Source organism: Lynx canadensis, chromosome X (genome assembly GCF_007474595.2).
Source record: "Lynx canadensis isolate LIC74 chromosome X, mLynCan4.pri.v2, whole genome shotgun sequence".
NCBI lineage: Eukaryota > Metazoa > Chordata > Mammalia > Carnivora > Felidae > Lynx > Lynx canadensis.
This window is the reverse complement of record NC_044321.2, coordinates 117,496,382-117,521,107: the sequence shown is the minus strand read 5'-3', so window position 1 is coordinate 117,521,107 and position 24,726 is coordinate 117,496,382. Positions and strand designations below refer to the sequence as shown.

The 24,726-nt window shown below is 42.0% G+C and overlaps 1 pseudogene; it reads right to left on the bottom strand.

The window, feature by feature from the left end:
• Window positions 1-8,689: 8,689 nt before the first annotated feature.
• Window positions 8,690-24,726, bottom strand: part of LOC115506918 — a 51,224-nt pseudogene continuing 35,187 nt past the window's right edge.

The window sequence follows — 24,726 nt, the reverse complement described above, 5'->3', positions numbered from 1 at the left end:
AATATCATCACGAGGGAGGGTATGGTGGAGGTCAGTGTCGCCATTAAATATCTAAAGGATGCCGGAGTGGTAGTCCTTACGTCTCTAATTTTCCAATTTGGCCCCTGCAGAAAATGGATGAATTCCGAAGAACGACTGTATACTACCACCGTGTATATAGTGACAGTCCCGATTGCAGATACTGTGCTGTGCACGGCGTGATTGGTAGGGCCTAGGAATAAGCCATCTGAAGCATCGCACGTCACCAGTGATTTCGTGGATGCATTCTTTTCCGTTCTAATTAGCAAAGAGTGTAAGAAATCGTTCTTTCACGTGGGATCAATAGTATTCATTTATAATGTGTCGTGGCTATATTAACTTTCTTTCCCTCTGTCATAATGTAGTCTGGAAATCTCCGGACCACCTGGACAACCCACAGAACTTCACACTGATCCACTGCATTGATAACATTGTGCTGGCTTGACAGGGCAGGCAAATAGCGACAGCTAGAGTGGAGGTCTTGTTACGACACATTCCAGAAGGTAGAAGATAAAGCCTATTAAGTTATTGGGACCTGCAGCTTCAGTGAAATTTTTAGGTTTCCAGTAGTCAGGGGCATGCCGGGATATTCCCTTTAAAGCAAAAGACGCGTTGCTAGATCTATCATGAATCCCTCATCACAAAAAAGGAAGCATAGCATCTGGTAGCCATCTTTGGATTCTGGAGGCTTAGACTTCCATAGCTGGAAATATTGCTTCACATATACCTGCTGCCATAGAAATCCACCAGCTTTTTAGGGCTCAAGCAGGAAAAGGCAATGGGAGCAGGTCCAAGCCACAATTCCATCATCCTTGTCACGTGGGCCATAGAAGTCAATAAACCCTACAGTGTTGGAAAAGAATCCAGTTTGGAGCATATGCTCCAGTGGAATACTCACAGTGTAAGTCCTGGGGATTCTGTCACAAGGCTATGTCATTCATAGCAGACATTTTATGACTTCTAAGAAACAGCTTCTTAAGTATTACCGTGCTGTAGTCGAAAGACAACATCTCACCACGTGTCAAGTACACATGCATCCAGAACTGTATCCTCTGTCGGATGCCCCGAGTTATACGGTCAGACACGCCTAACAGCAGTCTATCGTGAAATGGAAATGTACATCTCGAATTGAACCTGAGCAAGACAAGAGGGAACGAGTAAACTACATGAGCTGGAAGCCTAGAACTCCTGTCGCCAAAAAGTCGCACCAGAGCCCTTCCATGGCTTGCACCTATGGACCTATGGGGGTTCCTGTGTGACTGACCGAAAAACGAGGAAAAACCCTGAACTTGATTTATGGATGGATCGGCATGCTATGGGAATGCAAAGCCAAACTGGGCACTGGCTACGTTACAGTCACAGTCAGGGGCAACCTTATAAGGTAGAGGGGAGCAAAATCTCCCCAATGGCAAGAGCTCCCAGTCGTGCACCTGGCTATCTACTTCGTGTAGAGGGAGAAAGAGCCTGAGGTGAGAAAAGAATAGATTCCTGGGCAGTGGTCAATGGCCTGGCCTTCTAACCTAGGGCCTGAAAAGACAAGGACTGGAAGGCAAAGACAAAGAGGTCTAAGGAAGTGGCATGTGGATAGACATATGGGAGTAGGCATGAAGTGTGAAAACATTTATATCACATGTCAGTGCTCACCAGAAAGCGTTCAGCACGGAGAGTCCCCGAGACGATGTTGACAGAATGACTCAGCCAGTTGACGTTGCCAGCTTTTCTCGTCAGCCATCCCAGAATGGAGTGTCCATGGCGACAGAGACTTTCGCTGATCTAGCTACTGCTACTTCTGAATGTCCCAAGTGTCAGCAACCCGGACCAAGGCTGAGCCCCTGGCATGACACCGTCCCACAGGGAGACCCGTTGGCCACACGCCACCCCGGCGACTACTCTGGGCCTGTCTATTCTGGAAGGGCCAGCATTTCATTTTCACAGGGACAGATACTTATCCAGGCAGGAGTTCATTTTTCCTGCTTGTAGAGCCTTCGTCAGTGACACTGTCTGTGGGCCTACGGAACTCCTGGACTGTGGGCCACAGGACATAGCATCTCAGCGGAGGACCCACTTCACATAAGAGCAGGTGCAGGAGTGGGGTTCCACTAGCCATACCACATGCCATACCGTGCAGAAGCAGCTGGCCTCACAGAACGCCGGAACTGTCTTCTAAAGACGCAACCAAAGTGCCAGATTAAAAGACGTGCTCTGAAAGGATGGGATGGGGTGTCATCTTGTACACTGAGATGCAGTGTACAAGAGTGTATTTACCGGGGTGCCTGGGTGCCTCGGTCCGTTAAGCGTCTGACTTTGGCTCAGGTCATGATCTCACAGCTCACGAGTTCGACCCCCACATGGGGCTCTCCAGTCTTAGCACGGAGCCCACTTCGGATCCTCTGTCTCCCTCTCTCTCTGCCCCTGCCCTGCTCTCTCTCTCTCTCTCTCTCTCTCTCTCTCAAAAATAAATAAAAACATTCAAAAAAAGAGTGTATTTATTAAATCATAGGGCTCTATACGGCACTGTGTCTTGCTTATGAAGGTCCATGTGCCTGGGAACCAAGGATTGGCAGTCGAATTGGTCCCACACTGCCACTCCCCATAACCCCCTGGGGAATTTTGTGCTGCCTGCCCTCGCAGTCCTGGGCTCTGCAGGGTTGGGAAGTCTAGTTTACAAAGAGGCCACACTCTTGCCAGGGGACATGAGTAATGGCAAGTTATGGCTGCCCCCAGGGCCTTTTGTATGTCTTATGTCCAAGGACCAGCCGGTGAGAGGAACAGCCATATACTTGCACGTATGTATAACTGGTCCTGATCACCAAGCAGACGCAGGGCTGCTTTTTCTCCACTGGGGCCAGGAGGGTTATGTGTGGGTCCCAGGTGGCCTTCTGGTATCTCCTGGTATTTCCTGGTACCCTCTCGCCCCCCGCCTTGTAACTGTGAATGGACAAGTGCAGCAATCCCAGACCGAAAAGTTCTCCAAGAGCTCAAGAATGAAGGTTTGGGTCACTTTACCAGGTAAGCCACCAAGGCCTGCTGAGAAGATAGCTGAAAGCACGTTGACTCCCCGCTCACCCCAAACCTGGCCCCGATTACTTCCATTTCATCAGCAGGCACGGTTGGATTTCCCTCCAAACTGTACCGTAAATCCACCTACTTCTCTCATTTCCATTTCTTTTTTTTTAAATTTCTTTTAATGTTTATTTATTTTTGAGAGAGACAAAATGTGAGCGGCGGAAGGGCAGAGAGAGAGAGGGAGACACAGAATCCAAAGCAGGCTCCCGGCTCCGGGGTCTCAGCACAGAGCCTGATGCGGGGCTCAAACTCAGGAACGTGACATCATGACCTGAGGTGAAGTCAGACACTTAACCGACTGAGACACCCAAGCGCCCTAAAAAACACTTCTTACCGAGTAAATTCTGTCACTATCTAACAAAAGAAATTTTTGCCTGAACAAAACCATTTTACCTAAAAAAAACAGCAATGTTATGGCATGTGGATGTAATTTTGATAAAGGATATTGGAGAATAGCATAGATAGTAGTTCAGCTATGGCTTTATATTTTATCTTTCATAGAGGCAGTAAATCCAAAATTCAGAAGACATTTTCATGGGTAAAGTAGGGTGTATGGAGAGAACAAGGACAGAGGTATAATAATCTAGGAATCCATTCCCTTATGAGGATCCAATTAAATTATATTCTATTTAGGGGCGCCTGGGTGGCTCAGTTGGTTGAACATCTGACTCGATTTCGGCTCAGGTCATGAGCTCACAGTTGTGAGTTTGAGCCCCGCATCGGGCTCTGTGGTGATAGTGTGGAGCCTGCTTGGGATTCTCTTTCTCTCCCTTTCTCTCTCTCTCTCTGCCCCTCTCCCTCTCTCTCTCTCTCTCTCTTTCTGCCCCTCCCCCACTATCTCTCTTTCTCTCTCTCTCAAAAACAAAGAAATAAACTTTTAAAAAATTAGATATTATTTACCTGTTTGATTATAAAAATTAAATAAGCTCATTGTTGACACTTTGGAATATATATTTATACTATCAGAGATAACAACCTTTTTACCAGGGGTCACTATTTCCCAGCCTGTCTTTTTTTTTCTTTTGTCAAAGATTTTATTTTTAGGGGCGCCTGGGTGGCTCAGCGGGTTAAGCGTCCGACTTTGGCGCAGGTCATGATCTCGCGGTTCGAAAGTTCGAGCCCCGTGTCGGGCTCTGGGCTGACAGCTCGGAGCCCCGAGCCGGCTTCAGATTCTGGGTCTCCCTCTCTCTCTGCCCCTCCCCCGCTCAGGCTCTGTCTCCCTCTGTCTCTCAAAAATGGATAACCGTTAAGAATTTTTTTTTTTTAATGATTTTATTTTTAAGTAATCTCTACCCCCAACGTGAGGCTTCAACTCACAATCCTGAGATCAAGAGTCGCACACTCTACTAACTGAGCCGGCCAGGCACCCCTCCAGTCTTCCTTTTAGAGTCAATTGGATACACAGTTCTGGGACTCGTCTTGGCAGCGTAGATCCTAAAATTGGATATACAATTCTGTATTCTGCGTCATTCCCATTTACATCACGTGATCGACATTTCCCCATATTTTCCCAAATAAAATGTAAGGCCTACATTTGATGTGATCACGTGAATGTGCTGTAACTTATTTTATCCCATTCCCCTGCAGTTAAATCTTTCCAATTTTCCTCAGCTTTTTCTTATGATACAATGATTCTGGGAGGACCGTGGTCATTCACTGATATATATCCCCGTTTCTGATTTTCTGTTTGATATCGTCCTCAAAGTGTAATTTCTCTGGCATAACGCTCGAAAATGTTTCAAGGTTGCTATCCGTTGCTGTTTCTTTCCATAAAGTCACAAAATGTGTACTAAGTTACACTTGCCCCAGCAATACTTGATGCTCGTTTCATAGTACCTCACCGTCATGGAGCATCATTATGGTTTATTAGTTTTTATAACTTAATAGATGACACATGGCATATCGTTACTGCTTCATTTTATTTTTAAATCATTTTCAATGTTTACTTTATCATTTCAGTTTCTACGTTTTGATATGGCCATGACTTTTTAGTCCCTACTCATTAAATCAGCATCTCCATTTTCTTATGAATATCTAAATAGGTCTAATCATAAAATAATAGATACTCCTAAAATTTCCAACCACGTAGTATATAAAGCAAAAATCCCCTTTCCCCATATGTATCTACTACTAACATTTTTCTCGATAGTGCAATTTTATTCATGTAACATTTTTTGAACAATAATCCTCAGCGAATTGATAGACCAGGGTTCTTACTGCAAACTCCACCATATCTTTTTGTTTGACCTTGAAAATGTAGAGAACAGATTTTATTCTAATGCAGAGACAGCAGGTGCCCACCCATTCATCCATTCACTCATTTGTTCATTCTTAAGTCTATTATTTTAATGAGTACCCCATAGGGAGAACTTGGAAATTTTCCATCTCTACCTCTCTCCCAAATCTGCTGGATGCATGAAATTTAACCACCAGAGAATCATTTTAGGAATGATCGATCTGGGGACAGAGCCGTCAAGAGTTTCGACCGCAAGGTCAAGCAACAGACCAATAGTTGCCTCCTTCTATCCATTTCATCCCATTTTTCCACTCCTCTCCAATACACCAGGCAGGGGTTTGGGGAAAATTCCGTTTCTGGAGTCCGTCATCCTTTCTTCTTGTTTACAGCTTTTAAATTTTATATTGGCGAAATTTCATGAGGTTTATTTGGGGGTAAACGGGGGTTGCTTTCCTGACCTGCTATAGGTAAGAAGCTTAAGGTATAAGTTATTTCGTGCCTAGTCATCTCACCAAAAAAATGGGGTAGGAGTCCCATCACCTTTTTCCTGAAGAGGAGTGTGAGGAGTATCTTCCTCTTCTGGGTTATAGGTGAATATGGGTCCTGGATGGAATTTGTCCCGGAGCCGGGACTAGGGTGAGAGTATCTGACAGGGCCTGGGTTAGGATGAAGGCACTGAATGAGTTACGCAAGGGCAGGATTGGATCCTGTATGGATTTAAAATTGGTTTCACCGTGGATTTTTTCCATTGGTTTAGAGTTCTTAAAATGGTACATCAAACCCACGTGCATCTCGATTTATTGAGTTTTTTTGATGGCCCCTACAATTTCGTGCCTGGTTTGAGTGCCTCCTTTGCCTCATCCTAATCCTGTCCCTGACTTTGTTCCCCAGAGACGGAGGAGGCTTATCATCGTCTGTGAGCTCCTCCGGTTGTTGTTCCAGTAACCAGCGCTGGAGGATTCTCAAATCTGCCCCGAGCTGTCGCTTTTGGAGAAAGTTTTGGCTTCCGTCCATATGCATCTGCTCTAGCACCGGCTGGATTCCACGCGTTGGAGTCTACGTCCTGGTCTGTGTCCTGTGACCACTCAGCCGTTCTTGTTCATTTGGCACTAATGGTGGCAGAACATTAAAACAGCAGGAAAAGGTACCATGCACTTCGGAGACTTCCGGAGACTTCTTTGGTTCGAGGACCTGGGGTCGGTGCGGTTGGAGATGGTGGGGAGCAAGACGTATTCCTCCAAGTATCCGAAGCCGCAGGGGCTCGTAGAAGGTACACGGTTATAGAGATGCTCAACTCTGGCTACATACCACAGTCACCTGAAGAGCTTTCACGAATGCTTGCGCCTGTCCTACACTCGGGTTTTCATTGAATTGGTCTGGGGTAGAGCTGAGCCATTGGGATTTTTTTTTTTAACTCCTCGGATGTCAGTGGATAACCAAATTGAAACCCACTATGTCTTGCATTACTCAGGGGCCAGCTGAGGCTCATTCTGAAGGGCACGGGGAGCAGGTCATTATGGATCTGAAGAATCCAAGTGAATAGTGATCTGGAACCAACTGATAGTTGCCACGGGTCTCGGTGAAGAAACATCTTTTATAGCCACAATTGGTAGCTGGGGGAAGGAGGGTGGGGGCAAGGCTCAGTATCTTTGTAAGATTTGGGCAGTTCTCCGTCCCAATTATATTCATCATCGGTAGTGAGAGATGACTACTCTTTTCCCCAACTAGCGTCCAAATTTTTGTTGTTTTGTTTTTGAGTTGTAAGTCTGGTCTGTACTTGTAATCAGATTTGAATGTAAAGAATCTCATCAATTGAGCTTCTAAATACAGTTTAAATGTTTACCAATGGGTTGCTTCCAAAATATGTGTTCTCTTTGAGGCATATCTGTTAGGCATTTTGGTGTGTGTTTTGAATATCTTGAGAGACATGTTTCTGCCACTTTTAACTTAGAGTGTCAAATCTCTAGTTAACATCAGTCTCAATTTCAAGGCCATCGCCCCTGCCTTCAGAAAATCCCCTCCATTTTTAGGGTTGGAAATAAGCACTGATGTGGAGACAGGCTGATCTTGCTTCTCAGGTCGTCAATGACCATAATGACATGAAGAATCTGGAATGGTTTCTATCTTCATTACCCTAATAGGACTTTGAGGACTATTAGGGTAATGAAGATTAATAGTTCCATTAGCCTTTCACTTTCATGCTAAACCAAAGCCACAGATCATTGAAGAGACAAAAGGTATTCTAAATATCATGTAATTGTCATTGACTGAGAACAATGAGGCACCGCCTTCGGTTCCTTGCAGTAAGTTTCGTTTCAGTCTTTGCTTGGTAACCAGAACTTTCTTTGGTCCAGATTATACCGCTGAAAACAATCACTATATTGTCCTCTCTTCTGAGGTTTATTAAAAGCAGCTCTTGTTCTGTGGTGATATCTTGAGAGTGGTGGGGGAGATGAGATGTCAGGTCTGTTTCTCTGTCCTACATTTTGGAATTCTTGACAGAATACTGTTCTTGAAACGCTGCGCTAACATTAGAGGGCTTCCGTTGGGAAATTTTGAGTCATGGTAATTACCTAGAGAAATATTGACAAAGTATATTTTTTGTCCTGTTTCATAAGTACATAATGAGGGTTTACCTGGCATTTCCACTAAACCACGGCATGAATTTAGGGTGGTCGCTTCTCTTACTGGGGCCTCAGTTTTCACGTCAGCAGAGTAGAGCTGAAGTACATGATCTCAAAGTCCCCATCCAACTCAAATAGTTGGTGATTTGTTGATTTTTGACTAAAATTGGGTAAATTAATGCATGCAGTTTTTACTTTGTATCTAGAGAGACGAAGTAATTTTTCTGACAAGAAATTCAACATATCAATGCTGTCATGTTGCTACTTTTACAGTTTTTTTTTTTTATTAAGACCTTTTATTAACAGGTGCTTGCCATTTTTTGACTTTTTTGAAAAAATCAAGTTGTGATCTTTTATTACAAATTAAAAATGAGGTTCCTGGGGCGCCTGGGTAGCTCAGTCGGTTAAGCATCCGACTTCAGCTCAGGTCATGATCTCAACGTGGATGCGAGCCCCACATCAGGCTCTGTGCTGACAGCTCAGAGCTTGGAGCCTGCTTCGGATTCTGTCTGTCTGTCTCTGTCTCTGCCGCTCCCCCACTCATGCCCTGTCTCTCTCTCTCTCAAAAATAAACATTAAAAGTGAGATTCCTAAAAATCTCACCTTGATCAGGTATGAAACATTTGAAAAATCGTTAAAGGTGTATTGAGGAAAAAAACCCAGCCTTACCCAAAAGAGACCTCTTTAGGCAAAAATAATAAAAACTCCATGTGCATAGATAATGCAGATAGTTCTATTTATCTGGTCAGTGGGCAAGAAGCAAGCCCTTAAGGTCTTCAGGTCCAATCTTTTGTTCATTTCTTATCGCTGGCATTTCATATCCGTTTCTCCTTGTTGGAGGACTAAACAGGATGACGGTAGAGATGGTAAATCAGGATTTACTCAGCCCCGGCCTGCTCAGCCTCAGAAGAGGACAGATCCTCAGCTGGGGGACCCGCTGCTTTTGTGTCTTTGGCACCTTGTGCTTTAGCGTTCTCTGGGCGACCGCGTGGGTGATCAAAATTGTGGCGGTACGGATGTTGAGGTGACTGCTCACCTTCACTCTCATCGCCTTGATCTTCCTTATCTTCGTCACTGCCGTCCTCTCTAAGCTGACTTTGGCAAGGAGGACCCCGTGGGTCAACAGCCCCGAAACATATCCTGTCTCACTGGTCTACCTCGTTCTCTTGCACCCTGGTGGTGAACATCCTACAATCACCTCTTCCCGCACAGGAGGGTCGGAAGACTGTGGCCCACGTCCACACGGTCTCCGCACGTAGTAAGGTGCGAACCATCTGCTGCGGTGGGATCGGCGCTGTGAGGGCCTGGCCTTCGGGAGCACTCTCGGATGCCTCGTTCTTTTCCCCACGCTCACTCTTCTGGTAATTGTGCCGGGAATCGCGTGGAGGTCCCCTGCCACGTGGAGAGTGCCCATAATGCTTACGACCCGCTGCAATACTCACTGCCTTGCACTGGGCCCGCTCCACCCTGGCCCGTGACATTTGCTGCCTCCGCACCCCCTTTCTCCTTCAGCGTCCAACTCCACAGTCTCTCCGTCCCCTACACTGTGAGGTACTTCCTGGGGTAATTCTTTATGGCACTTCTGTATCTCCGTCGGTGTCATTCCTGTTGATGAAACCATATCCGTTTCCTACACGGGACCATCTTCCCAAAACCCTGGTCGAGATGACGCTCCGGTCCCCCCGGCAGGCACCTCAGAGGTGAGGCCCCCCAGCCTCTGTTCCCTTCGCTGCTGAGCCTGGTGCCGGGCTCGGCGTCTCGGTGAGGGCGGGGGCGGCTGCTGGGGGGTAGGCCTTTCTGCTCAAGGTTAAGGTGATGATGACTGGGGCCGGCTGCCGCAGCTGCGGCCCCTCCCGGGCGTGATGGTAACTGAGCCAGGCGTATGGGGCTGCTCAGGGCTCTCCGGGGTCCGCTCTCTGCTCCCGCTACCGATCCAACTCGGTTCTTAGGCTTTTTAAACTTCACTTCTTCAAATGAGCTTAATGCGCTTTGACACTTCTTAGACTTTATTATCTCTGAAGCTGTCTCGGCTTTATTTCATTAATTCCCACCATATTTGTTTGAGCACAGGTGGTGGGAAGGTTATTCTCTTTGTTTCGCCGATGAAAAAACAAGGCGGGCTAACTTACGTTCTTTAAGGCTTTGGGGGATTAAAAAGGAGCATAAGGATGAGGACTGGGCCGACATAATAAAGAGGAGGATGGAAAGAAAAGGAGACCCTGACAACTGAAGTTGGGTATGGGATGTGGGAACAGAAGAGAGAGTATCTGGGGCCTGTTGCCAGGGAGCCACTTGACAGTAAGAGTAAGAGGTAGTCGGCAGGAGTGGTCAGATTGATCGTGATTCCGTTTGCCCAGCCCAGACTGTGAGAACTTTTCTAGGAATTAGATGCTAACTGTGAAGGTGGACCTCATAAGTTTTCTAACCTAGCATTTTACCCTATACCTAATTTTCCTCTGAAAGCTCGAAAGCAACAATGACTCCTAACTCTTAGGGTGCTTGGTATTTTATACGCAGTATCTCGGTTAAGTGTTCATGGGCAGATACTATTAGTGTGTCCCCATTACAGCAGCTAAGGAAGCTGGACTTTGGGGCTGGGTCACATGGCCTGTAAATTGTGAAGCTAGCGCCGGAGTCAACACCCGCCCCAACGGAAGTCTGCACTTGGCAAAACTGTGCTCTAATGCTTCTCCAATGACTGATATTCAAACAGCGGGTACAGTCCTATCATTTTTGCCTGCACACCTAATTGCTTTATAAAAATACGTTTCAATTGCTTCATGAGAATTTTGACACTTCTCTCACTTGGTCTACCTTGTTAGAAATACCTGGTTTGTTTTCTTTCTATGAAAACAGAAAGAACAGAACTCTATTGTAATTCGTTTCAACCAATATGTAGGGAGGCCTCATTTGTACCGTTTAATATGCAGAAGACTTGACATATGAAGATAAATGATACAGTTTCAATCTTCAGAGCATGTATAGCAACTGAAATAGGCCCATCTCTTGGGCAGGGCAACGTGGGTGGTCGTGCTATGTCCCACGCATTTGCAGTGACAGCCTGGATGTTGCACTTTGATGTGTTCTGTCTATCCCAGAGATCCTATGAAACATACCTACCTACAGAGTGGCTTCCTTCTACAAATGATTTTCCCAGGCAGCCTTCACGGGTTGTTTCCCCAGGGCCACAACTATTTCTAGTGATGGCCATGGAGACATGTAATAAATAACCAGCTGGCAAAGCTCTGAGTCAGTGCAGAGGAAGGACTATTTGTATGTATTCCAGACGTGTGAAAATGATAGTAGAAAAGACTGAGTCTTCAAGGGTACAGAGTCTTACAGCTGGCAAGAAATGGTTATTGATGGGGAGGCAAGTATAGGTGGAAAGACCAAAGCCATGGTACGGAAGTGTAAGAGGTATGACGAAAGCAGATTTCTTAAGTTCTGCATTGCCACGAACAGGCACTTAAATTTTGATATGGACAAAATGGAAAGATAGCAATCAATGCACACATTACAGTTCTGAAGGCTGGGATCAGTGTGTAGGTAATAGTTTTCTATAATCCAGTGGTTTCCAAAATGTGGTTCACAGAACACTTGAGTTCTAAGGAGTCTTCTCGTTGGCCACCCATGTCATGTTAATATTTACAAAGTCAGTCCTATCTTAATATTTACAAAGTCGGTCCTACCGAGGGTTAAAATAATGCATGCATGGAACTGACAGTATTTCATAGCAACACACACACAAGAGCTTGATGAAAAGGTAAGATAAATTATTCAAAAGTTATAGAAATTAAAACCTTCTTATGCAATTTACTTAAACTTTAAATAATTTTTAGAAGCATGAACTGCGGATGTCAAGTAATATTTCCATTGTTGCCTCAAGGTATATTCTTAAGAATTGCAAAGCATTCTTTGTTTCAAAAGTCTGTGGCAACAGACAAGATTGATATCAAACTGAATAATTCATCAGCTAAACTTTGCACATAGCCATTAGCAGTAATTCTGATGAGGATGCATACAGGGAACTTGTTCAAACTTTTCTCCTAAGTTTAGCGTTGAACTTAAACTGTTCCTGATTCAGATTTCATATGTTTGTCAAGAGATTCAACCTCCTTACTGAAAAAAAATCTAAGGAGGCTCATACACTTGAGAAGATGTCCAATATTTCCCTTTCCATATGAAATATACATGGATTAAAAATGTTTGGTGCTATATATTTAATGGATTAAAAATGTTTGGTGCTATATATTTAAGTTTATCCAGATTCTTCTTATAAAAGTACATCTTGAATCCCCAAATGTTAATATCTAATTTTTGGCCCATAGAGGAAGCTTAAGAAATATGTATTGGGGTGCCTGGGTGGCTCAGTCGGTTAAGCGTCTGACTTCGGCTCAGGTCATGGTCTCACGGTTCGTGAGTTCGAGCCCCGCGTCGGGCTCTGTGTTGACAGCTCAGAGCCTGGAGCCTGCTTCAATTCAGATTCTGTGTCTCTCTCTCTCTCTCTGCACCCCCCCACCACACACACACTTGTGTTCTGTCTCTCTCTCTCTCTCTTAAGAATAAGTAAAACACTAAAAAGATTTTTAAAAATATGTATTGAATATATATAGTTCTACAGCAATCTGCCTTTATATACAGTCACAATCTTCTCCACACAACATTTCTGAGAAGCTCAGAAATAAGAAATATTAATTTTCTCATTTAGAGATGAGGGTATTAAGGCCCAAAGTGTTTGAATTATTATCCTAAATTCACATGAATATTTTAGTGTTAGAACCGACATAGCATGCAGGTTACCAAATCCAAGTCCAATGCTCTTATGTCAAGTCAGACTGTATTATGTGGTTCATATTATCAGTTCTTCAAAAATACTTTGAGGCATTTCTCTATAGAAGCTAACATACAAAAAACTGTAACAGAAATAAAAAAGAATAAGATCATAAATATACATGAAGTCATAAGCTAATCCATATCCTGTGGTCAAGAATTTACTGTGGATCTAAATTGCCTTGCAGCGAAGTAGAAAGTTATATAATTTGTATCATTTGACAAATGGAAAAATACAGGTAATGTGATATCGTGTCACCACCATGCTAAAAACTCTCCCGATGGCTTTTCATTGCACTTATAGATAATTCAAACTTCACATCATAGCCCACAAGGCACAGAATACTCTGGCTCCCGTTATTTTTCTATTCTCATCAATTATTACTTTCCTCATTGTTAGCTATGTTCTAATCTCTTGGTTCTGTCGACATGCCACATTTATTTCCCACCTTCAAGTCTTTGGACTCACTATTCAATACAGTGGCAATACTGCTCCTCACAGATCTTCACATGACTAGTTCCTTCTTATTATCCAGGTCCTAGGTCAAAAGTCTTAGTTTCTCATTATTCAAGAGTCAGAGAAACTATACTTGCCCATCTTATCCAAATTAATCATTTTCCCAGCTATTCCCTGGTTAATTATCATAGCCTACTTATTTATAGTACATGGCCCTCTCTGAAATTTTCATGTTTATTAATTTTTGTTCACTTCTCTTCTTGCCCTCCAACTAGAATAAAAATTCCACAAGAGCAAGAAACTCATGTGTACCCCCAACACAATTGGATCTCCAGCACCAAGGACAGAGCCAATCAGGCATTCAATTGAAAATCGATGTGAAAGTCATTGAGCGAGATGAACTTTCCTTAAAACTTCATCCTAAAACCTCACAAACTCTTAAAAAGCCTTTGAAAACATGATGCACTATGGCTTTAGCATCTACTTTTAGATTATGCAGCAGTCACCAATGAGACGAGGTAGAATAAAGAGAGAGTCCATTGCAGAACTTTGAGTAAAACTAATATGAAATGGAAGACCAACAAAATAAGAGCCTTTGAAGGAGAGTAACATGAAATGTCCAGAAAGGGAAAAAACAGCGAGGTTAGTGTTGCAAAATGAAAGTGACAAGAAGGTATTTCAAAGCAGGTCATGAATAGTATAGATGCCAGAAAAGTATTCAATGAATTTTTCAACAAAGCTACTAGTGGTAACCTTGGCAAAAGCAAATTCAGGGGAGTGGCAGCGGTGATGATGCAAGTCAGAGCGCAGTGGATTAATGAGAGAATGTAACATGGAATTTCAACATAAAAAATAGATGCCATGGTTTTGTGCTGGGCATTTCTGGAGTAGATTTGTATTTATTTGATTTGACCTCTTAAAGAATCTCAATTTAGCTGTACTCAAGTGTCTTAGAGGAGCACTGCCTTCTGATGAGATACTGAATTGGATATTTGCAAATAAATTGGATTTTTCCCCACTAGCCAGGCTTTTAAATATTTGAATACCTCCATATTGTACACCTTAAATTTTCTCTTCTGCAGGCTAAATATTTATAGATTCTCCAACCATGCCCACTTATGACCTGGCTTCGGAGCCTTTACTTGCCTGCTTAAGGTCCTGTGACCACTCTAGTTTGTCAATGTCATCCTACAATGTGATTTCTAGAAATATTTAAGGACATCGCTCACCTTTTCAATACTTGTAATAGTTCCTCATCGCCCCATTCATTCTGACTTCTAAGACCTTCAACATTGACTTTAACAAATATTCTTAGGCATTATCTCCATTTCCCTACATTATTTACAATACACATCTAGACCAGGGGTCAGCAAACTTTTTCTGTGAAGTGCCAGATAGTAAATATGTTTGGCTTTGCAAACCATATGTTCTCTGTTACAGCTACTCAATATGTCATAAACAGTACAATATATAATAACTGTACAATAGACAATACATTAATGAATGACCCTGGCTGAGTTCCAGTAACACTTCATCGGGGAAAAAAAGTCAGCAGGCTGAATTTGGGCCTTGAGCCATAATTTGCCAACCCATGTTCTAGGCAAACAAAATGCCTTGTTCATGCTCTCCACCAACCCCTAACCTCCCCCTTCCCCCAATTAGTGAAAGTAAAGGCAATGCTGATAGAACCAGAAGACTCAAGTACATCAGTTCGTATGAGAGGAAAAGTTTTTCCTTCTTCCACATCATTCTGGCATGAGTGGGCCAGATTGGTTCCTAACTCTGTTTCGCAAGATCATTCACTTGGTACCTGAGCTCTTTCTTGCTAAAGGCAGCGGGTGATTGGCAACTCCGAGTAATACGCAGGCACCAGTACTGTGTCTCTTGTTGATCACTTCCCCTAGAGCGATAGGCTTATATTATCCTTGTTTTAGCTTAAAAACTATTGAAAAAGGTAGTTTTGCCAAATGTTTTGACCCTACATCAAATGGGGTTCACTTTCCAAGCCTACCACCTCTTTTCCTACCCATGAAGCCATTGACTCCCACGTTAGATTTTTGTTGTGGTGGTTCCTCTCTTCTGATACCAACTTCTACAGCAGAGTAGGGTAGTGTGTGTTAAATTGACCAAAACCTGGGGAAAAACAACATATTAAAGGTTAATTTCTCATATGTTTAACTGTCCAGGGTGGTTCCAGGCTGTTGAAAGAGACTCTGCTCCACAGGCATTAACAGACCTAGGGTGATGGCCACCCTGCCATATTCAACGTGTGGCTTCAAAGTGCATCTGGGTGGTTGTCATAAGTTTGTTGGAAGAGGAAAAGAACAAGGAAGCACTCATATAAAAAAAAATCTTTATGGTCCAGGACATGATTTTCTCTCATGTTACACTGACTATAATTCTGTCATATGGCCATACTTAATTGCAAGTGAGGCTGAGAAATGTAGTTCAGCTATATGCCTAGGAGGAAAACAAAAATGAATTATGGTAAATAGTCATTAGTTTCTGTACACCATCTGTCAAGACTCTGCAGTATTGTTCCATTCATGATCTCCTCACTTACTCTCATTTTCTCTTTTGTATGAATCTCTACAGTTCTTTTTGTATGCTCTTCATGACACACAGACTTCTCTACCTGAAATGCAGATATTGGTGGGCCTGAATTTGATGGTTATTAAAGACAGGAACACTGGAACTCTGCCTTCTGGCCTGCAGCACTGGAATCTGGAATTGCAACCAGTGACCCGGTGGCAGAGCACAGCAGAAAGACAGATTAGGCTTTGTGTGTCTGACTCATCTTCGTATCACTTACTCCCAGCATACGGCATTGAAATAAATGGAAACCCAATTAGCGTGGTTGAAATCACACCTTATCATCTCCCACTTCTCTTGGGCTTTATTTAAATCTTACGATTTTACTTCCAACCTGCAGTACACTCTTCTTTGGGTAACTCTCCGATTCATAGTAATTCCCCCTTCCCTTGGAAAACCCTCAGTACAGAGAGGAAACCAGTACAAATAATTAGGTGAATTTTCAATCTGTAACTATAGCTGGCTGTTCCATAGACTAAATAAAATTATTTCTACAGGACATTTGGGCACATTGAAACAGAGACCGGGAGTGTTCAGAGCCAAATCATGTTAATGACAGAATATTAGGGAGAAGATCCACCATTTTCTGCTGTTGAAGTTCCAGGTCCACCCTAATTCCAGCCCTTTGTGTGCCTTGGCTATGAAAAATCTTTCTTCAAAACTGTGAAATACAACAGTACCCTTTCAGTGTACTTGACATTTTGTTAAAACACTAAAATTAGTTTCCTCTGCTCGCTACTAAAAGAAACTTGTTATTACCATGTCACTGTTAGAGTTTTGCTTTTCTGGGGTAGAGGGAAGTATAACGGTATTTGAGTCATTATTCTTTCTCTTAAGCACACGGTGACATCATACCTGTGCCATAAGCTATGGGCCCAAGTCATTCTAACTTGTCCCCACAGTTGTAACTTTCTTTGAGTCTGATATTTGTGTAGCTGGATTTTAGAACTCTAACATTTTTGTTCATATGTTATTATTATTTGTTTTTGGATTTTGTTCATCGTTCCAGACTATTAAGGTCATTTCTAGTCGTGACAGGACACACAATGCAGCAGAGAATGCTAGCCCTCAGCAAGAAGTGTACCCTCCTCTTCCGCCTGAAACTTCTCTATACTACATCTCTTAGGGGTCCTGCGTCACTTGCAGGCCTGACCTGTAAAACCTCTTTTGTAATCCTCCACACTCTCTCCTGTATTAAGCCTTTGAAATGTAGGGATTATTTGTAACAGCTGTCAAATAACAAAAATCTGAATGCATATAAGGAAGGGCTATTCAAAAAGACGATTGCAATAAATAGAACACGCTGACCTCAGGATCTGCAAGTGTCTTAAAATCAAACAGTGGAAGGTCTTAAGAAAATGGGAAACGGTAAGAGGGCTGGTGGGAACTTTAGTGGGGGAGGGGGGAGGCAAGCAGTGGGGGTGGGAAGGTGGAAAACTCCAGGCACTTCAACAACAAAATCTGGTTCTGTAGTCAGCCGATTCATGGAATGAGCCACAAGGGAGGATGTCTGTATCTTGGTGCTTGCTTAAGCAGGGGCGAAACCAAAGTTCAGGGACCTGTGTGGAGGAGAGAAGCCTGACTAAAATTTGGTCAAGTAATGTGGAATTGTGAGTACATGGTCACAGTCTATGTTGACTAATCCAGTCTCTCTCCTCACTTTCGTCAATCCTACTAACTCAGTCAACATGCCATCGGGGTACTTACTAAACTCCATATTGTTCCTGCTCTGGCCAGGCTCAGCCCCCTCTAACAACAGTAAGAGATTAGAGAGAGCTACTGTAGCACCAGACTTAGGAACCCAAACCTTTTGGTGAAAACCTCTCTAGGGAATGAATTCTTCCACCTCTCATTCAGGGTTACCTCCTCAGTATGATGCCACAGATAAAAGAAAAAGGGTAACATAGCTCACATTCATAAGAGAGAAAAATGTACCGTGATAATGCAAGACGTTAACAAAAGGAAAAAACTGGGCGAGAGGATTACAGGTACTCTGTGCTATCTATGTGACATTTCTGTAAATATAAAACCATTCTAAAATGTAAACATTTCATGCTTCTGACAAATATTGGAAATAACAAGTGATGGCAAGGATGCAGGGGAAAGGGAACATCCAAAACCTCTAAGGGAAAGTTTAAGGTAGCTTTATACATCATCATCAAAAGCTTTAAACAACTCCAATGGCAGGAATATACCGTTAATACATACAACGGTATGGATAAATATCAAATGCGTTATCATAAGTGAAGACGGAAAAATTATATATACTCTACGATTCTATGTATGTGACTTTACATGTAGACACAGATAATAGACGAGAGGTCTCCCTGGACTTGGGGGTATTGGGATGGGTTACAAAAGAGCAACATGGGAGGATTTGGAGACGTGATGGAACTGTTCTGTATCATGAGCGTGGCAGTGGTTACGTAAGTGTATACATTTGTCAAAACCTGTAGAACTGAACCCCAAAAGAGTATGACCCTGTGTAATTTTATTATTTTTTAAATGTTTATTTATTTATTTTGAGAGAGAGAGAGAGAGAGAAAGAAAGAGCATGAACAGGGCAGGGGCAGCAAGCAGGGAGAGAAAGAATCCCAAGCAGGCTCTGTGCTGTCAGTGCAGAGCCCAGTGCAGGGCTCAATCCCATGAACCGTGAGATCACGACCTGAGCGGATGCTCAACCGACTGAGCCACCCAGGGACCCCCTACCCTGTGTAATCTTAAATGTATGGATGACAAAATAAACACTGAAAGGAAAAGGGTGGGATATGATATGCAGCAAATTCTAATCAAAAGAAGCCTGATAAAATTGATATTACATAAGATGAAGGCCAAAAAGACCCCTACAATAAAAATTACGTATATTCTGTCCTTAAAGCAGATCTCAACAAATATAGAGAATAAAAACATCCGAATAAAATTCTCTGACCAATTAGGCTAGAAATTAATAACAAAAGAGTAGCCATAAAATTCCCATATGTTTTAAAATTTAAACAGTGCACATCTAAATAACTCATTAACAAAAAGAAAATAACTGCATTTAGGTAGTATTTTACCATAAATGATAATGCAAATCAGATGTATTAAAACATGTAGAACACAGCTAAAGCAGTAATCAAAGAAAAACTTATAGATTTAAATACTTCTATTAGAAGCGAAAGCCTGAAAATCAACAATATTATGTGAATCTTCATCTTACATAAGAGAAAAGAACAGCAAAGTATGGGGTGCCTGGGTGGCTCAGTCGGTTAAGCATCTGACTCTTGATTTCTGCTCAGGTCATGGTCCCTAGTTCATGAGATTGAGCCCTATGTCAGGCTCTGTGCTGACAGTGCAGACCTGCTTGGGATTCAATCTCTCTCTCTCTCTCTCTCTCTCTCTCTCTCTCTCAAAATAAATAAATTTTAGAAAAAAGAAAAAGAAAAGAATAGCAAAGTAAACCCAATGAGAATAGAAGAAAAATAATAAAGGAACGAGTATCAGTGAAATAGAGACGATCAAACGGAAAGATTCTACCTAGAAATTGCTAAAATGGCCAACCTCTGGTCATTTAAAACGACCTATTGAAAAACAAGGAAAAGATACAAAGAAATGTCAGGAATGACGGGATGTCAAGATGTGGAAGACTCAATACTAGAAAGATGCTGCTTCTCACCCATTTCATCAATGGATACAACCCTTATCCCAATTAAAATCCTGGAAGGCTTTTTGAGCAACTGGGCTTATCATCAAAAGTCTCATTTAAGAAACACGTAGCGCTTCAAGAATGGAAAATTATGATCTCAAAAGTGAAGTGCAAGGTGCAAGAGGAATGCTTATCAAAGAAAAGGTTAACCATGTGTGTAAATCTACACAGAAACTGTTAGTACAAAAAATAGTGTCCTGTTTGGGGGATATAAAGATTATAGCTGAAATAGTAAACATTCTGTCGTTGTGAAAAAGGAAATTTTCACTGAATTTTGACCATGTACATGTGGACTTGGTTCCTCTGAGCCTGGAGAGAGTATGATAGCAAATAACTGAGGCCTCAGAAAAAAAAAAAAAAAGAATCAGAGCAAGGGCTTCTAGAAAAACTATTTAGAATGAATGGAAAAACAGCCAGTGAACATATAGCCGTACTATGTAAACTCAGTAAAAAGATTCAGGAATCATTCATAGGTTTGCCCCTGAGCTCCACTAAATCCCGAAGATCTTCAACTGGCAAGACAAAGACTTGTTCCAACTAAACAACCACTTTGCCTTGTGGAATTATGGTCTTCTTCCTTTGCCTTTTGTCATGCAAAGAGCTCATGGACATATACCCCAAGCACCACTTGGCGCAGGAATAACGTAGAGCTCATGGGAAAAAAAAACTTCTAAGTAGATAAATAGTATACATCACGCAGTACTCCAAACATTCATTACTCCATACCCAGAAGGCATATAGATGTTCTGTTTGCACCAGGTCTAAAGTTCCAACAGGACGGGAGCCTACTTTTATTATTATTATTATTATTATTATTATTATTAATTTTTTGACCCCCTTCACCTATGTTTCCGCCAATCTGTTCTTTGTATCTATGAGCTTGTTATTTGTTTTTTAGATTTTATACATAAGAAAGATCATGCAGTATTTGTCTTTCTCTGTCTAACTTATTTCACTTAACATAATGTCCTCAAGGTCCATGCATGTTGTTGCAAGCAGCAAGATTGCAAGTGAGTAAGATTATTCAGCCATATCCAGTCAAAACCACAATGAGGGGCACCTACGTGGCTCAGTCAGTTAGTTAAGTGTCAGACTCTTGATTTCGGCTCAGGTCATGACCTCACGGTTTGTGAGATCCAGTCCCGCGTCAGGCTCTGCGCTGACTCATGAGCCTGCTTGGGAGTCTCTCCCTCTCTCTCTCTCTCTCTCTGCCCCTCCCCACTGGTGTGCAAGTGCACATACATGCATTCTCCCCCTCTCTCTCAAAATAAATAAATAAATAAACATTGAAAAAAAAACCACAATGAGCTATCACCGCACCTCGCACCTGTCAGAACAGCGAAAATAAAAAACACCAAAATAGCAAGTGTTGGTGTGAATGTGCAGAAAAGGGAACCCTCATGCACTGTAGGTGGGAACGCAAGCTGGGGAAGCCACTGTGGAAGAGGGTATGAAAACACTCATCAAAATGTTACATGCACCCCTATGTTTATAGCGGCATTATTTACAACAGCCAAGTTATGGAAGCAGCCCAAATGTCCATTGACAGACGAATGGATAAAGATGTGGTATATACATGCAATGGAACCTTATTTAGTCATAAAAAATGAGATCTTGCCGTCAGCAACAACATGGATGGAGCTAGAGAGTATAATGCTAAGTGAAATAAGGCAGTCAGAGAAGGACAAATACCATGTGACTTCATTCATATGTGGAATTTAAGAAACAAAACAAACAAGCAGAGGGAGGAAAAAAGAGACAGAGAGACAAAGTAAGAAATAGACTTTTAACTATAGAGGACAAGCTGATGGTTACCACAGGGGACGTGGGGGAGGGTATGGGCGCAATAGGTGAAGGGGATTAAGAGTACACATACTGGGACGCCCGGGTGGCTCAGTTGGTGAAGCATCCGACTCTTGATTTTGGCTCAGGTCATGATCCCAGGGTCATGGGTTCAGGCCCTGCACAGGGCTCTGTGCTAGCACAGGGCCTGCTTGGGATTCTCTCTCTCCCTCTCCCTCTGCCCCTCTCCTGCTAATGTGTTCTCTCTCTCTCTCAAAAAAAAAATTGTTTTAATGAAAAAAAGAGTACACGTATCATGATGTGCACTGAGTAATGTAGAGAATTGTTGAATCGCTATATTGTGCACCTGAAACTAATATAGCGCTGTGTTTTGACCATAGTAGAATTGAAATAAAATAAATAAAAATTAAAAGCGTAGAAATTTGCTGAAATATAGGGAGAAAAAGTTAAATGAGAGAAATAAAACACCAGTTAAATAAAGACAAGGAAGTAAAGAAAACAAACAAGGAAAAGTTGTCAGATGACAAGATAGAAAATAAAATAGAAAATCCAAATATATCGGTAATCACGCTAAACACAAATGGACTGATAATGGTGTAAGCAACACAATTTACAAGCTTACTCCTATACTCCCATATTAGGAAATCATTATTTTCAAGCATATATGAAGCATTTATAAAAGTTAACTTCATATCAGGCTGTCAACCCCATCAACAAGTTTCAAAGTATGGTATCCAGTGTCATACACATCGTACTTTCCAACTATGACGCATTCCAATTAGAGATGTTATAAAAAGACAACCAAAACATACATTTGGAAATTTAAAAACACACTCATGTCAAAGACAAATTATGATGGAAATTAGGAAATACGTAAAAGTAGATAATACTGAAAAGACCAAATACAAAATAACCATGACTTCGGCGCAGGTCATGATCTCAGGGCTTGTGGGTTTGAGCCCCGCATCAGGCTCTGTGCTGACAGCTCAGAGCCCGGAGCCTGTTTCAGATTCTGTGTCTCCCTCTCTCTCCGCCCCTCCCCTGCTTATGTTCTGTCTCTGTCTCTCAAAAATAAATAAATAAAAACATTTTAAAACAAGTAGTCAAATCTAGAATATATTTCAGGATTGGAGGTGATAAGATTTATTAATGGACAATATACGGGGTGTGAGAAAGAGGTCAAGAATATGGCAAGATATTTTGACCTGAGGACTGAGGTTGTTATTAATTAAGATGGGAAAGACTGTGGGAGGAGTTGACATGGAATGTGATATGAAGAGTGTGGTTTGGTACATATTAAATTCCAGCTGTTATCAGATATTCAAATTAGGGTATCAAGTATGCAGTTGGAAATCTAGGTTAGGATTCAGAAATATATTCTTTTTTTTCATTTTTTTTTTCATTTTTTTTTTCATTTTTTTTTTGAGAGAGGGAGAGACACAGAGAATGAATAGGGGAAGAGCAGAGAGAGAGGGAGACACAGAATCGGAAGCAGGCTCCAGACTCCAAGCTGTCAGCACAGAGCCCAAGTGGGGCTTGAACCCACAAACAGTGAGATCATGACCTGAGCCAAAGTTGGACCTTCAACTGACTGACCACTCAGGCACCCCAGAAATACATCCTTTCTAACATGGCCAAGCCTTTACATATAACTTCAATATAAAGATTTGTGACTTAAATGACAAGTTAATTTATAATAACACAGCAATTAATTATCCTCATTCCCTTCTATTTTAGTGTATATACTCCAGGATCACAGTGGATTCTCACACTGAGGGAATATTTAGCCTTTTAACTCTTCTGACACAGGATCCGAGCATTTAACTTGAACAGGATGTTGAACTATGTTCCAAAACCTAGGTTTCGAAACAAGTTCTTAAAATTTTATCAATGGAAATTTTATGTTCCCACTTAGGTAGTTTTAACTGTTGGTTGAAATGGCACATCCCAAGCTGGCAATTATTTTTGAAAATCTGAAATCTCTAAACACATTTTTAAATCAATTAGCACTCAGTAAATTGGTGCAAGTTATAGTTTTACGGTTAGTTTTTTGTTTTTTGTTTTCTGTTTTTTAATTTAGATTCCATAGTTGTTTTCCTGCAAGGGGAGATTAAATACAATTGTTTTAAAATGGTTTCCCAAATTAAAAAAATAATAAACCAGACAATGCAAAAAACCTGTGACCAGTATAGGGCCTAACTATATTCAATGTTTTCTATTATTTCCACTCAGTCTTCTTCCTCTCTTTAGCCTCTTTTGTAAAGGTAGTCAATGAAAAATTCTCCTACCCATTATCCTCTGCCTCCCATTTTGAAAAGATGAGGCCTCAACACTTTTTCCCCTTTTGTGCCTGATGGTTCAACTTCAAAATATGATCAGAATTTGCCCTTTAGCCTTGACAGTCCCCGGAGCCCTAAATACTCTTCTAATTTCCCCCTCTCCTGTGAGGGCAAAATGACTTGTAAAAGGGTCACAATGTATTTCTAGACATCCTAAATTTTCCACGTGACTTTAAATGGAAGTCCTTAATTACTTGAAGCTTTGTCCAACTCTGCACCCAGTCAATTTTCTTCCTCAGATTCTGACCTTCCCCCATAATTCAACTAAAGCCAGGCAGTAAAATCTGTTTACTCCTTTCATGAAGATACTCCTCCTTCTATCCATCTGGGGACTGCCTCCCTGTAACCTCTGGGAAATAGAATACTTTCTTGGCCCATTAATAAGACAATTAGATACTGACCTATATGCTTTGCCCTTTGGAAAGATTCCATCCAATGTTGCCTGTACTTGGAGTTTTCCAAAGTGGTCACATTCTCTTTAGTCAAAGCTAGGAGGGCTTGGTCATCTATGAAAACAAGAGGGAAGACCACAGTTTCAGACAGTAAACTAACAAAGTCAGGAACATGGTAATCCAGCTGATCATAATAACAAGAAGCAGTAGTTCTATTGTTTCATAATCTAGGTTCTCTGCCATGAATGGAATTGTGACTAGCAGTTAGACAGTACATATCGTAGCAGGAAGGGAAACAAAAAGCAAATTTTACTTGAACTGCACCCTAGTCCTTCCCCTTGAGGAAGGCTTATGAAGAATGCATATGGCTTCCCACCACATTACCACTCATCACTGGCCCACAGTTTTGTCCATTATCATGTCATGAGCATGAAGGGAAGCAGTAACCAGGGAAACTTGGGGTAGCACATGTACTTTATCCACGATCAAAATGTCTTTTCTACCTAGTCGCCAACTACATTCCTTGCTCCTATCTACAGTACATAAATACAGAAGAATAATGTATCTTCTTCTTTGTCTTGCCTGTGTCTTCATACCTTACTGACCAACAAGTGTTTTTGTTAGTAAAGTCTTGGTTGTCTAATGTGGGTTATAAGCTTAGGAATCCCCCGGGCTTACACCAAT